Source organism: Crotalus tigris, unplaced genomic scaffold, assembly GCF_016545835.1.
Source record: "Crotalus tigris isolate CLP2741 ecotype Arizona unplaced genomic scaffold, ASM1654583v1 scf7180000017589.2436309, whole genome shotgun sequence".
In the NCBI taxonomy this organism is placed as follows: domain Eukaryota; kingdom Metazoa; phylum Chordata; class Lepidosauria; order Squamata; family Viperidae; genus Crotalus; species Crotalus tigris.
This window is the reverse complement of record NW_024096495.1, coordinates 2227868-2244551: the sequence shown is the minus strand read 5'-3', so window position 1 is coordinate 2244551 and position 16684 is coordinate 2227868.

Sequence of the window (16684 nt, the reverse complement as noted above, 5' to 3'; positions counted from 1 at the left end):
TAACTTTGGACACAAAAATAATTTGATGTAATTCACTCATTGATGAAACAGATACATATAGAATTGTGGAAAGGAAGGGAAGAGAAGGGAAAGGAAAGGAAAGGAAAGGAAAGGAAAGGAAAGGAAAGGGAGGGAGAAATTACTGCCATAAATAGGTAAAGATTATTCAATAAACCTAATGTAGGTGGGCTATACAGTATCATCCCTCTCTCTACCAAGCCATTACTACTGTTGTGTAAGAAGATTTCTTGAAGTATGACAAAGGTGAATAAAGACCATTTTTAAATCCTGTTCAGCTAGACTTTTCTTCTGTGTTGATACTATTCATATAGCTCACTCAAAGAATCTTAATATATATGTGCTTTTAAAAAATCAGTTAAGCATACCTTCTTTCATCATAATACTTTTATCATAGTACTATTATTATTATTATTTTGAGATAAGATATGGTAATTCTGTGTATAGGCTGATCTATTTCATTTAATTATAAAACTTTTCACAAATCTTTGTTACATGTATTACATATAATTACGTTTCATTAAGGTATAATAAATAAGGACAATTTTTCTTTCTACATGAAATGCTTTCATTTTTAGCAAAAGAATGAGCTGGGAATCATAATTTGGTTTCAAAATTTTACCTTCTAATTCAGACATGTCAAACACAAGGCCCACGGAGCAGGCCCAGCCCGATATGTGGTTCTGTCTAGCCCAGGGATCTGCTCTGGAAACAGCAAAGGACCAGCCTACTGCACCTCAGCCTGGCTCAGGCCGACCAAGCACTGATCTACAACCTGGTTGTGTCCATCAAAGCCAGAATGTGCTCAGTCTTAGATCCACAGGGCAGCCCCACTTCGCCCCCTGGGCACGCATGCAAGTGGAGTCCAGCATCCCTGCTGGCTGTCTTGTCCCACAGGCTGACTTCACTCAGAATGCCGGCACTGGCCTTCTCCTGTGCACACACCCAAGAGGCAGGACAGAGGCAGTGGGGCAGCTCCTTGCTGGTTCCAGGGCTAAGGCTGAGCGCGTTCTGGCTTTGATGGACGGAGTAGCATGGCAGCGCTGACAATCTCCCCCCCTCCCATCACCCCTTCCTGAGCCAGAGGAAGAAAGAGATAAGAATGAGAGAATGAAGAAAGAAAGAAATGAAGGTTCCACAGAGCAGCCCTGGAATCAGCAAGGAGCTGCCCCACTGCCTCTGTCCTGCCCCAAGGTGTGTGCACAGGAGATGACCAGTGCCAGCATCCTGGGTGAAATCAGCCTGTGGGGCAAGACAGCCAGCAGGGACACCGGACTCTGCTTGAGCATGTGCACACTTAGGAAGAAGGTGGAGTGCATTCTGCTTGAGCATGTGCACACCTAGGCTGCCCCGGGGAGTACATTCTGGCTTTGATGGACACAACCAGGTTGTAGATCAGGATCGCCACCCCTCCCACCAGCACCTCCAGCCTCGCAGCCATGAGGCTTTTCTTTCACTGGAACAGTTCCTGCCCACCCACGTAGAATAGCAATCTCTGGCAATCTCTCCCCCTCACATCACCCCTTCCTGAGCGCAGAGGAAGGAAAGAGATGAGAAGGTGAAGGAACGAATGGAGAAAGGAATGAAAGGAAGGAGGAAGGAAGGAAGGAAGGAAGGAAGGAAGGAAGGAAGGGAAGGTGGAAGGGAGGGAGGGGAAAAAGGGAGGAAGGAATGGAGGGAGGGAGGAATGGAAGTTGGGAGGAAGGAATGGAGGAACAGAGGAACAGAGGGAGGAAGGAAGGGAGGGTAGGAGGAAAAGGAAAAAGGAAGGAAGGAAGGAAGGAAGGAAGGAAGGAAGGAGGGAGGGAGGGAGGGAGGGAGGAAGGAAGGAAGGAAGGAAGGAAGGAAGGAAGGAAGGAAGGAAGGAAGGAAGGAAGGAAGGAAGGAAGGAAGGAAGGAAGGAAAGAGAGGCAACTTGGTTGGAGATGCCCCAGCTTCAATCCTGGATCCATTGATACTTGGTCTCAAAGGAGAAAGCAATTCTGTGTTCTCTTTTGTCACAAACAGGACTTTATTGGCAATCCAAGTTAACACTGGTATTCTTGAATTGTGAACTCTTAGGAAAGTATCCCTTCCTTGAGTGTTGCAAACAGCCATTTCCAGTGGGGAAAACAGGACAAAGCAGAGTAGGGGAAAATATTTTCCTTTGCTATATTTCCAGTCTGAATTAGACCATGGCAGGGTCCCTGCGGGAGAGCTCTTTTAAGAATTATGTATTAATAGAAAAACAACTAACTTACCTCTGTTCCTAAATGTTAAAGCTGTTGCACATAAAAAACGGAGAAGCTTTGATCAACTATTACAGCCACAATTTTGACAATTCTGCTGTACTGCTGTCTTTGGATGATCCCACTAAATGCAAGCCCGGGATAAACTAAACCTGGTTTGTTCTTGGTCTTTTAAGTGGCCACAGGCAACTAGCAAAAGTGGTATTTGATCACAAGGCAAAGAAGCATCGAGAAATGTTTTCCCTTTTGCATTTGAGCATCCAAGAAGGGACAGGAAAGGAGAAAGGGAAAGACGAAAGACGAACAAAAAGAAGGAAAGAGGAGAAGGAAGAAGAAGGAAAGAAGAATGAAGAGGGAAGGAAAAAGAAGAAAGGGGGGAAAGGAAGGAAAGGAGAAGAAGGAAGGAAGGAAGGAAGGAAGGAAGGAAGGAAGGAAGGAAGGAAGGAAGGAAGGAAGGAAGGAAGGAAGGAAGGAAGGAAGGAAGATTATAATGAGAGGGAGGAAGAGTCTGAGGGAAGTCCTGCCTTAGCAGTCAACCACGAGCAGCCCTGCTGCCCTTTCGCCATTCCCTTGTCCCCTCCTCCTGACCTCTCCTGGTGGTATCCCATCCTATTGCTGAAGATGCTTTGGTGACAAAGCCGGGTCTCCTTGTAGGGAGAAGGAGTTGGTCTCCCTCTGACCCAGACATTTTGCCCTCCTGCAACACCATGAGCAACTTGGCCAAGGAAAGCAAGCCCAGCAGCAGCAGCCTCGAGAGGAAGTAAGCGCAGCTGGGCACCTCCTTGAGGAAGTGGGCTAGGCTAGGCTGGGCTGCAGGGTCCCTGAACTCAAGGGCTGGGCGCTTAACCTCCACTGCCCAAGGATTTGAGCAGCCTGAACCACTGTCCAGGGGATGGTGAGGCTCCTCCAATGGACAATGTCTTGGCACTGGCTCCGGTCCCACCCTCCTCTGCTGAGACCCTTGGATCCATGCCCCTGATGTGAGGGATGTCAAGCTGGCCATGCCCACCCAGTAGGCCACGCCCCACCCAGCCATGCCCCACCCAGTAGGTCATGCCCATGCTAGCCACCTCCCCCCCCTGAGGGCAACCACAATGCTGATGCAGCCCTCAATGAAATTGAGTTTGAGTTCTAATTATTCATCCTTGCTTTACAGTTTATATAAAAACTGTATATCAAACCTATATATTCCTTTAACTCTTTATAATGGTAATTCATGTCATTGATGCAGAGAAGACCTAACTATTGCCAAGCACTTCAACCCTTCAGAAAACTGAAGAAGAAATAAAAGAATTAAAAACATAAGGCGAGGTAGGAAATACTGTTCAGCTAAATTTCAAGATGTAGAGGAAATAGGATCCCTTATAGATGGTAAAATAAAAGGGTACTAATACCTCGCGTGATCTTGATTCTATGCCTCTGTTTATACAACCCAGGATTGTATTAGCTTTTTTGGCTGCTGCTGCACACTGCTGGCTCATGATTAAGTGATTGTCCACTAGGACTCCAAGATCCCTCTCACAATTACTGTTTTTAAGCCAGGTCTCGCCCAATCTGTACTTGTATCTTTGATTTTTCCTGCGTAAAATGTAAAACTTTGCTTTTTTCCACATTGAAATTCATTTTGTTGGATTGGGCCCATTGTTCAAGTTTTTCAAGATCTTTCTGGATCCTGAGTTTGTCTTCTGGGGTGACAGTTTGGTGTCATCTGCAAATATAATTAGTTCCTCTTCAATTCCCTCATCTAAGTTATTGATGAAGATATTGAAGAGAACTGGCCTAAGATGGAACCTTGTGGTACTCTACTGCTTACTTCTCTCCATGTGGTTGTAGTGCCATTGAGGAATACTCATTGAGTATGGTTTGTCAGCCAGCTACAGATCCATCTGGTGATGATGTTGTCTATTCCACCTTAGGACTAGGTTGTGGTCTACTTTATCAAATGCCTTACTGAAGTCTAAGTATACTACATCCACAGTATTTTGCTGGTCTATTTGTTTAGTAACTTTGTCGAAGAATGAAATAAGATTGGCTGGCTACTGGTTATAACTTTGTTTGCTTCTAGTTGTTCACAGATCTGTTTTTGATTATCTTTTTTAGGATCTTCCCAGGTATTGATGTTAAACTGATTGGTCTGTAGTTTCCTGAGTCCATTCTTGAAGATGAGGACCACATCAGCCCTTTTCCAATCCTCAGGTACTTGCCTGGTGCTCCAGGATTTTTGAAAGACCTGGTACAATGGTTCTGAGATAACATCTGCCAGCTCCTTCAGAACTCTGGGATATACTCTGTCATGCCCCAGTGATTTATATTCATCAAGGTCAGATAGGTGTTCTCTTACCATTTTCTTGCTTATTTTAATTTTTCTTTCTAATTTATCTTTTACAGTGGTTTTTTTTTTTTTGGTATGTTGGGCTATAGTTTCTTTTTGTGTGAAGACTGATGCAAAGTATGAGTTAAGCAGCTCTGTTTTCTCCCTGTTGCTTGTTATTTCCTTGCCATCTTCTCTCTTTAGTGGACCTACAGTTCCTTGATTTTTTTTTCTTGTTGTTAATATGTTGGAAAAAACTTTTTTTTAAAATTATCCATGATTTTTGTTGCAAGACTTTGTTTGTTCTAAGCCTTTGCTTTCCTGACTTCATCTTTGCATGTTCTGGCTGTCTGCTAATAATCGGCCTTAGTTATGTGCCCCTTTCCATTTTTTGTATTTGTCCTTTTTATCTTTCAGTTTGTCAGACAGATCTTTATGCAGCCATGCTGGTTTCTTCTTAAATTTCTTGTTTTTCTTTTTCAGTGGTATTGTGCTGGTCTGGACTTTTATGATCACATTTTTCAGAGTTTTCCATGCTTCTTGGGTTGTTTTCCCCTTTAGGATTTTCATCCATAGGATCTTTTCTAGGTTCTCTCTGAGTTTGTTAAAGTCAGGTCTTTTGAAGTTCAAGACACTGATTGAATTGTTTTCTGTTGCTAGTGTTTGCATTATATTAAATTCCAATATGATGTGGTCACTTTCGCCAAGGTCCCAGCAACTTCAACTCACTCTATCAATTCTTCTCTATTAGTTAGAATTAAGTTCAGTATGACTTTACCTCTAGTTCCCTCCTCCACCTTTTGGATGACAAAGTTGTCGGCTAAGTTGGTCAGGAATCTATTTGATCTCCCACTTGCTGCAGAGTTTGTCTCCCAGTTGATATCTGGATAGTTGAAGTCTCCCATTACTAGTATGGTATGCTTCCTACATACATTTGTTAACTGGTTGGCAAACAGTTCATCTATTTCCTCTGATTGGTTGGGTCGCCTGTAATGTACACCTATGGTAATGTCACTTTTTTCTCTTTTATATTGACCCATGTACATTCTGGAGAAATTTTATCTTGGATCATGGGCATTTCTGTAGATATGTAGTGTTTTCTTACATATAGTGCAACTCCCCCTCTTCTTTTTGTAGACCTCTTTCTTTTGAACAATTTATATCCATCCATCGGTCCATTCCATTCATGGGTTTTATCCCACCAGATTTCTGTAATGCCAACTATGTCATACCCTCCCCCGTGTACTATTGCTTCTAGTTCACTCTGTGTGTTCCCAAGCTTTGAGCATTTGAATATATAAGCATTTAAGACTTTTATGCCTGTTCGTGGTTATGTTTCCTTCATCTCCTGATTCTTGTTTGGGTTTTTCTTTTTTCTCATCTCTGCCTACCTGATTTGTTTTCTTGGGATTTATGATTGGTTTTGAGTTCTAGAGATTCTAAAGATTGGTCAACCTCCCACCTCAATTTAGTTTAAAGCCCTCCTGATGAGTTGGGCCAGTCTTTTTCCCTGTTTTTGTGAGGTGCAGCCCATCCCTTGCCACATTCCTTCATTTAGGAAATGCAGTCCATGATCCAGGAAACCAACATTTTCTTGGCAACACCAACCCTTTAGCCAATGGTTTATTTCTAGAATTCTTTTTTCCCTTAATGGGTGTTGGCCTTTCATTGGGAGTACTGATGAGAACACCACTTGTGCACCTAGCTTTTTAACTTTATTGCCTAGTTGTTTGTAATCTCTCACTATTTTAACTGAGGTTCTTTGTTGTGTCATTCATCCCAATGTGAAGGAGGAGGAAAGGGTAGTAATCAGTAGGCCTAATTATTTTGGTTAGGTTCTCAGCCACATCTTTGATTTTTGTTCCAGGGAGACAACATACCTCCCTGGATTGTATGTTCAGTCTCCAGATGGATGGTTCCATTCCTTTGAGGATAGAATCTCCTATCACCAACACCCATGTTCTTTTGTGGGGGCTAGAGTCTGGGGTGTTTTTCTGTTTATCTCAGGTGCATTTGTTGACGTGGCTTTTTTAGGGATATTTGAAGTTGTTTCTTGGCTAGGCATCTGAATGTTTTCTTGGAGAGGAGGTTGTAGGTATGCATGTTTCCATCTAAGGGGAGAAATTGATTGTTCAGTTTTAGTGGGGCTATTTCTGGTTGGGTTGGATTGAGCAGAAGGGGTTTGTTAATTATATGCTGCATCTTTCTTTGAGTATTGTATTTCCTTCTATGTGTGACATACCTCCATTTGTCTTCCTCCAAAGGTTTATAAGTAGGGTCAAATCCTCTGGGAGTTATTTGTTCATTAACTGGTTTGGTTTGAGCTTTCTTTTGTATGTTGGGATTTGGCTAGAGTTGCCACTAAGTTCCTTACTTTTTCCTGTAGCAATTCACATAGTTTACATCTAATGCATGTATAGTTTGGGTGTTCTTTGGGCATGAACATTTATTGCTTACCACAATAGTATCAGTCACTTGTTCCATGAGTTTGTTGTTTGAAAATCCCTCTTTTTGGTTGGTGGATGTGCTTTGCTGTTAGCCTTATTTCTAGCTTCTCTGTTCTAGGTAATTATGCCTATTTTTTTCTATCCTGTTTTCTGCCTGTTTGTGCTTGTTTTTTTGTCTTGTTATTTGGGTATAGATAAAAGTATGTGGCAGTATGCCCTTTGGTTTTAATGGAAGAAATGCAGTTTATATTGAAGTTAAAAGTTAAGGTTAGGATAGGGCTATTTAACCAAGGTAAGGGCTGCTTTCTTCTCAACAAGGGATTTGCTTTTTGCTTTCTTCTCTCTGCCTAAAAATTCATCCCTATCTTCCTTTTCTTAATTTGCTCCTTATTCATCTCTATCCTCTCTATCTTGCTTTTTTGACTGTCTTGCTTTTTTGACTATCTTTTTGTGCTCAGCTGGTCTTTCTAATTGCTCCCAGTTGCCTCCAGGCATTGCTGAGGGCTCTTCTACATTCAGTTAGTTTTTCTGTGCTGAACTGGTCTAATAATCGGTCTTTCTAAGCTTGGCAAGTTGCTAGTTGATTTTTCTCTGTTGAGCAGGTTTAATAGCCAGGTTTTCTTTGCTGGGTCTTCCTACCAACTGCCTCCATCTACCACTCTGCTTCTCCATCTCTGGCCATTGCTCTGCCTCCAACGTTCATCCAGATTCTCTCGAGCTGCCGGTCGGGTCCTCTGCTGCTCCACCAAGTCTGTTGTGCTGCCTCGTTGCCACCTGCAGGTCTCCCGGTCAAGTCCCAGTAGTACCTAGTCTGCTGCCATCTGTAGGCTCTGGTCTACCAGCATCCATAGCACCCGGTCTGCTGCCATCTGTAGGCCATGGTCTACTGTGCTGCAGCATTCCTCACCCCCACCAACAGCTCCGCAGCCACATGGCTCCTGTTTGCTGGTCCATCACACCGGTGTTTTTCCTTCAGCAAACAGGGCTGCTTGGATGGTTCACAGTGAGCATTCCTCTTCTCTCCTTGGCTGGCTCTCCTCCCTTCTCCACTATCTCACCAGCTCTCCTGTTTCTCCTCTCTGCCAGTCGTTGTGCTGCCCTCAGTCAGCTTCCCTCTTCGCCCTACAGCTGATTCTACTCTCTGCTCTGCAGATATTTCTTCTCCTTTTCTCTTTTCCAGTCTTTTTTATTTTTCTGACTTATCTTTCCCTCTTTCCCTCTTCTACTGTTTTGTCTTAGTTTGAGATAACTTAGTTTAATAGCAACTTCTTTTCTGACAATGTAACCATGCTTCCTCTGTGGCCACCATCTTGCTTGAAAGTTCAAGTAGAATGGGAGGCTGAAGCTGTGGGTAATAGAATGGAAAGAAAAATGTTAGTTTAGAAACAGCTCAACTACCATCGGTTCTGTATGTATATTAAAACATATTAAAATCATATTAAAAATTAGAGCCAATATCACAAATACACACACAAACTCTCTCTCTCTCTCTCTCTCTCTCTCTCTCTCTCTCTCTCTAACACACACACATACAAATACAAGAACAACAGCAAAAACAAGGCTGAATGTGGAGAAGCACCCCTACTTATTTACTATTCACTCATAACCCATTTGGTGGATGAAAATAGACAGGATTTTAAAACTACACATTTACAGTAGTTTAAGCTTGTCAAATTAGTATTTTCTAAAAGCTGATCAGAGAGAATAGAAAATACTTGATAAAGAAATGGGAATTGTGGGTGATTCTTGGGAGAAGAAAGATGAGGGAGAGTTTAGCGGGTTAAACTGACAGACATGCAATGAATAACTAAAGCAAATGAAGAGCTCATTATAAAGAAAAGCTGGAATGCTAAACTCAATTCTCAAATGTATTAACCCAGAATCTACCAGAAATCTTTTAATATCATTAGGTCTGTGCAGGAAACCTTTAAGTCCTTTTGCTTAAGGGGAAAAAAGCTGGTCTAAATGAAGACATACCTTTGATAAGACATAAAAATACAGTAAGAATTTCAAGAATAGAACTGCCAAAGAAAATAGAGATCAGTACTCAGAAGATTACCATGGATATAAAAAAAGACTTCATTCTTATATTCTGAAGTTTTATGCTAATTTAATTATTAAAACTATATATTGAGGACAGAATTCTATGATGACCTGGCTGATAATTCATATTGTATCTATATTTTTCATATTTCATTATTAAATTACTTTAATAATGGTTAGTTTGATTAAAATAGGTTTAATTGTTTTTTTTTTTTGCTAAAAATATTTCTCTTAAGTACATTGTGAATTCCATTGTAGTCTTAATGAGAAGGATTGAATACCTTCCTCAAGTTTCTACCTGTTTTTTTTCTATCACTGCCATTTAAAAAAAGAACAAAATCAAAAGAAGAAAAACTGAAGTAGTCAGAAGAATGAAAAGAAAAAAAGACATTTTCAAGTAATATATGATTTTATTTAAAAAAATGAAAGTATATTTTGCACAGGTTTGTCTTGTGCACTGATAATGCCCATCCCTGAACCAGGAAGCCTTGCTCAGGGTGATCCATGCCTTAATCATTTCCTGTTTGGATTACTGTAATGAACTTTACATGGGGCTGCCCTTGCAGAGCACTTGGAAGCTGCAGCTGATCCAGAATATATCAATCTGGGGAGTTTCGGGCATTCCTTATTACTCTCTTTTAAAACTACTCCTTCACAGTAGGCTCCCAGTAGGCTTCTGGGTGCAATTCAAATGCTAGTCATCATGTATAAAGCCTTCCATAGCAAAGGACCAGGCTACTTGTGAGACCACTTTTCTAGTATTATTTCTGCCTGCTCCGCTAGATCTAGTAGAAAAGACATGTTCTGGGTCCTTTCTATTAAAGAGCGCAATCTTGTTGGAGCCTAGAATCATGCCTTCCTAATGGCAGCATTCTCTGTTTGGGACAGCACCCATGGAGATTTGGATGGTCCCAACCCTATTAGTCTTTCACAAGGCAACAAAGACCTGCCTTATCCCCAGACAGATGAGGTAGAAGGGCTCTGTTGTTATCTATATGCAGAATTCTTTTGAGGAGAGTTAGAGGGTTTTTCATTTATTTTTGGGCACCGGGGCATTATATGTGGTGAGTTTCCTGGCTTTAATCATTGTTAGCTCTCTAGAGTCACTTGTATGAGATGGGGGTATATAAATATATAAATAAATAAACTTTGGATGCAGTACATGTCTACACGTGGAGCTGTAATTCATACATGGTTTTCAAGTTGAATTAAATTCTGCAGATATGTTTTTAAATGTAGGATTAATTTTAATATTGATATATAGTCTCATTACTTAGTTTCCCATTCTTCTGTAAAGAAGTTATGCATGATTTCCAGTAAGACATAAAATATCATAGTAGCTGTTATCATACACAAAGACAATTCAATATACATTCTAAGACAGTGGTGCCGAACCTATAGCACACGTGTCAGAGATGGCACTCGGAGCCCTCTCTATGGGCACACATGCCATTGCCCCAGCCCTGCCTGCCCCCATGGCCCCTTCCTCCCCAGCAGCCCCCCTGGAAAAGAGAGTTGCCCCTTAGCGTGGCCAATGTGGAGCAGCGCAGCCAAGGACATGGCAGCCAGGCAGCGTAGAAAAGACTCTGCCCTCATGCCCCATCACGCACAGTTGATGCTTCAGGGCACAGGCAGAGGACATGTCCTCCATGGCACTGCTGGGCTGCTTGGGCGATCTGCGGAGGGCCCTGGAGGCGGTGAGTGGCCCTGTGGGCAGGCAGGGTGGGAGCGGGGCAGGAGGTGGAGCGAGGATGGGGCCAGTTTTTGGGCACGGTCTCTAAAAGGTTCTCCATCACTGTTCTAAGATATAAAGTTTAGTGATATTTAACAGAATATTACTCTTAAATTTTCAATATTTAACAGAAAAAAAGTTTCAAATTATTTCATTCCATAATAAAAGAGCCTTGATGGATCCCTTGGTGTAGCACACTTTTGTAATACATTTACAATTAGCTTCTTGTTATGTATAAATGCTTTCTATTTATTTAAGAAAATTCAAAACAAAGTTCATATTTTCCACTATTATAAACATAAGGCTATTCCATAGGACCAAATGCTTTCTCCACATCAAGAACTATCATGGCTACTTTCTTATATATTTTTTAATCGTATCAATAGCACTTAAAATGAATCAACTTAATTTCTCTGGAACAAATTCAGCCCAATCAAGATGAATTAATTTAGTTAAAGGCACATTTAATCTCTGCAAGTATTGCTGTAAAAAAACTTATTACTGTATGTACGTTTAAGAGATAGATAGATAGATAGATAGATAGATAGATAGATAGATAGATAGATAGATAGAGGGGGAGGAGGAGGGGGAGAGGGCACTATATGACTATGCATAAATTGGATCATTTCCCTCTTTATAAATCAAGGAAATAAAAGCTTCTAGCCATAAGAGGAAAGTACTTGAGATTGTTGTGTCTCATTCATTACCTGGGTTAACAGTTTAATTAGCATTTCCAAGAAGGTCTTCTATTAAAGTGCAGAAAAACCATCTGATACTAGGGATTTTTTTTCAGTTTCAAATTATGTTCAAATTTATTTATCGAGGGTTTACTTTTATTTATATGCAGTTTTTATAATCTGTGTTGTATGTAAGTATTTGCTTATTTTTTCTTGATTTCATGTCTTGCTATAAAACTAAGAGTAGTATTTAACAAATTGATTTAGCATCTCTTCCATTGAAACATATTTTTCCATCTCAAACACTGGCAACATTTTTTTTTCACCTTTCCTTTCATAGACGAATAGCCAACAACGTATCTGGTTTATTACTTTTTTTCAAAATATTCCTATTTACAAAGTTAATCTTACTGTAAACTTCATTTACTTCTTTTAGGTCCATTTCATTATGGATCTCTTTGATTTCTTGGTTCTATTTAGGTTTGGATACTAATTATTTTAACATGCTTTTATCTTTTTGTCAGATTTTCTTTCTATTTGATGCCAAAAATAGTCCCCACATGAAGGCTTTTCAAGAAATCCACTGAGTGGATAAATAAAATGATTGGAAGAGCCATTTTATTTATGTTGTTTTTAAATTCTTTAATTCACAGTGATACTTCAAATTACTATAACCTTGAAATAATAGTAAATCATTCAATTCCCAGTTCTTTCATTTAAAGCTTTCTCCAAACAGTCTTGCAATTAATGAGTCATGATCCATATCAGTAAGGATTGCAACTTTCACCTCTGTAAGTTTGGTTAATAATGAGCTAAACATCAAGCACATGACTTTTCTCATATACAGTTTTTGAGCAGAATAGTAGATGCATTCTTTTTCTAACATAAATTGTACCAGGAAAAAAGTAATGACATATAATCAGAACTTTCCAGCACTTTATTAAAATTCCCTTTCTATGAACTGTATAGAATTAATAGGGAAGCAAACTTCTTCATATATTCCAAAATCAAAACAAAATCCTCTGCAAGTAATTGAAATGTTTTTAAAGTGTTTTTTATTGTCATTTAGAACATAAATTGAAGCATTTGCTTTACAGTATATGTGTCTCTGTGTGTATGTATGTATGATTATATATATATAAATATATAACTGACTAAATTAGTAAACCAGCAAAACGTTGTGGACATAGTATACTTGGACGTCAGTAAGGGATTTGACAAAGTAGACCACAACCTGCTGCTTAGTAAGCTAGAAAAAAGTGGAATAGACAACACCACCATCAGATGGATCTGTAGCTGGCTGACAAACCGTACTCCACGAGTAGTCCTCAATGGTACTACATCCACATGGAGAGAAGTAAGCAGTGAGGTACCACAAGGCTCCGTCGTAGGCCCAGTTCTCTTCAATATCTTCATTAAAGACTTAGATGAGGGAATAGATGGGGAACTCATCAAATTTGCAGAAATAAACTGGCAGAAATAGTCAACATCCCAGAAGACAAGCTCAGGATCCAAAAAGATCTTGACAAACTTAAACAATGGGCCTATCCAACAAACAGATGCATAGAATCAAGATCACATGAAGTATTAGTACTGCTTTATAAAACCCTAGTAAGACCACACCTGCAACCAATTTTGGTCACCATACTACAAAAAAGATGTTGAGATGACTTCTGGCTTGACGTCTTTGTGACACGGATGTAGGAAGGTGGGGCTCCATCTTTCACGCCTGAATTCGCTCCACTGGGGGACCCTGGAAAGGGTCAAAAGTCTCCCCATAGAGGCAACGAGCAAGGAATAGACCCTCTTTGATCATGGGAGGGCGGTGACCCTCCTGTTTGATCTGGGGAAGCCCTCCAAACCGGTGGGGAAAGGATCAGCCATATTAATATGGCCGCTCACAAAGCTGCTGACAGCTGAAGTCAAAAGCAACTTTCAAGCAATGCAGATGAAACTGGGTGAGACCTGATCCTCTCTTTAAGATTCTAAGTCTTGTTTCCTGAAAAAGCTGCCCAAAGCATTTTTCCCCCTGTAAGGAGAGAGGGAAGGGAATTTTTACCCTACCCTCTAAGAAAAGCAGTGACTAACTACTCAGGGGAAATAGAGAAACCATAAGATTAATTTTAACCTAATTGGATATATATTCTTTTGAAACTTGGGGACTAAAAGTGTTCTTTTTTCTTATTGGAGATTTTTCTTTTTTTAAAAAAAATAATAATAATAAGACTTGAAAAACCAATATATAAATTTTGGACTTAAAAAGCTATAAAATAGTATTGATGACATCTTGTGGTGAATTATGGTATTACAATTTGTTATTGCCTAAAAGAAACCTGGCTTGAAGCCCAGATTTCAGATAAAATTTGTTTGGCCTTGACAGCTACTACCTTTGAAAAACCCAGCTGCAAAGAAGGGATTTCTGGGTGGCTTGTCTATGTGGCAGGGATGATGTACTATTTTGGAAGCTGGCCTGCTTCAACTATGAATGTAAACTTTTACTGATTCTCAGAACTATGCTTGGGGAACTGCTTTCCTATTTCTCTGCATGAGAAGCATATATTATTACATGAGATGATGGAACATCTTGGATTAAAAACTCTTACTTGATAAACAATTTATATTATAAAGACCACCTATAAAACATGAAATAGATGTCCCATACCCAGCTATGAAAGATAAAAAAATATTTTTAACATTTGATTCTAAAGTCTTCAACTTAACATATTATCAAGAAAATATAGATGTAGATCAGGAAAAAATCCTTTCCATGTTGAAATCAATACATGAAATTATTCTTTTAGCTTGTGACAAAATAAAAAACCAACACAAAGGAATAATGCTCTAGCTTAAATATACAAACCCAGATCTTGATTACAAGCAAAGAATTAACGATGCAGAAAACAAAAGGAAAATTGGAACAACTAAACACTAAGACAGAGGACCCAGCTCACCAACAGACCCAGCCAACTGAAAAATCAGAAAATAGAGTGACAACATTGAAAATGGAAAAGACTTTTTATAAATCAAGAAATCAGAATATATTTGAGGAAAAGGAAGAAGAACAGACTGAATGGAAGATAAGGTTATCAGGACAATTGTGGGAAATTGGAATAATAGAGAGTCAGTTTAACGAATACCAATGGGCTTGTTCTTCCAAAAATACTTCAACCAAATGGTCTTTCTTATTCCAAATAATATATATAAAAATAGAGGGAGAATTATTTGATGATTCAAAGGCACTGGCATGGAAGGTTAGCTGGCAAAGGAAGAAAGCCAGTGTAAGGCTGAAGAAAATAATGACTTTGACTTATTAGAGGGGATATTATATTACCAATTATATGGTTGAATATGGTAGAAAATAGATAACTTTTAGAAACTAGAGTAACATTATAATTAAATAGATAATATGTGTAACCAGAATATTAGACTTTGGTATGAAAAAGGAAAAAGGGAGAAGTTGAGATAAGAGAAACTTTTGGTCACCTAAACATAAAATATTTGGAAATTATAAATAATAGTGTTACTTTGAATATTGATGGAAAATTAAAGCCTGAAAAAAGCAATAACAGGACATTGATTGTATACAAGGATTAAGTGCAAATGCAATTAAGATATGTACAAGCTGAGAATTATTGATAACTGTAGCAAAGATGTTTTTATTTAGTTGATAACAATAAGAGTTGTACTAGCCCAATATGAGATAACAGATATTAAAGGAAAAAGAGAGGAAATATTTGATGTTGTAACATAAGATTTATACTAAAGATTTATGTACACTATTGAACTATTGATTTACCCAATCATCATGTTGTTTTTTAAATATCCAATTGTAAAATCAATAAAATATTGATATATATATATATATATATATATATATATATATATATATATATATATATATATATATATATATATATATATATATGGTACGACTAAAATACGAACACCAGGAGAATATAAATATAAAAATATACTTTACTAAAAGCTGCCAAGCTTTCGTTTGGAAACTCCAAACAACATCAGGAGTCGTATTTTTATGCAAATTTTCCAGCATAACCAAAGACATATATATATATATATATATATATATATATATATATATATATATATATATAGGTTTTTAGGTTTTGCTAACAAAGAATAAAGAGAGAATGGTATAGCTATTTCGGGTTCCTTTAACCCTCATCAGCCAAACTTACTCTTCTGAGATTCGAACCTGGGCTATCTGCATGTTAGGCAGATGTTATAACCTCTAAGCCACGGGTTCTCTCCCACTTTGTTAGCTACCAGGAGAGAGACAGGGGGAGGAGATTTTTACCTTGAATGAACACCCTGTCAGCCCAGATATGGGAGAAAGAAATCTTCTTTCTTTTCTTTTCTTTTGCCTGTATCAGCTCAATCTAGAGCCATCCACAAGCAGCAGTCACTAACTGCGACATCATTTTACATTTTTAGGTTTTTAGGTTTTGCTAACAAAGAATAAAGAGAGAATGGTATAGCTATTTCGGGTTCCTTTAACCCTCATCAGCCAAACTTACTCTTCTGAGATTCGAACCTGGGCTATCTGCATGTTAGGCAGATGTTATAACCTCTAAGCCACGGGTTCTCTCCCACTTTGTTAGCTACCAGGAGAGAGACAGGGGGAGGACCTATATATATAGGTCTTTGGTTATTCGGGTTTTCTCCCATGTAAAATTGTAATTGCATTGCTCCTTGAAGCACGAAGCTGAAAACATCAGCCTGAAGATGACGAATGGGACTTCGTCAAAACATCGCCAAGACACTTCCAATTTTCCTATATATATGTAGGTCTTTGGTTGTTCGGGTTTTCTCCCGCGTAAAATTGGAAGTGTCTTGGCGGGAGAAAACATGCGGGAGAAAACCCGAACAACCAAAGACCTACATACAAACACCCGCGAAAACCTCAGAAAAAATCCTTGGAAAAGGTTCAGAGAAGAGCAACTAAAAGAATCAAAGGCCTGGAGACAAAAACATATGAAGAAGGGCTACAGGGTTTTGCTAGTCTAAAGAAAAGGTTTGGCCAATCTAAAGAAAAGAAGAAACAGGGGTGACATGATAGCAGTATTCCAGTATTTGAGGGGCTGCCACAAAGAAGAGGGTGTCAAACTATTCTCCATAGCACCAGAGGGCAGAACAAGAAACAATGTTTGGAAACTGACCAAAGTGAGAAACAATCTGGAAATCAGGAGAAACTTCCTAACCGTGAG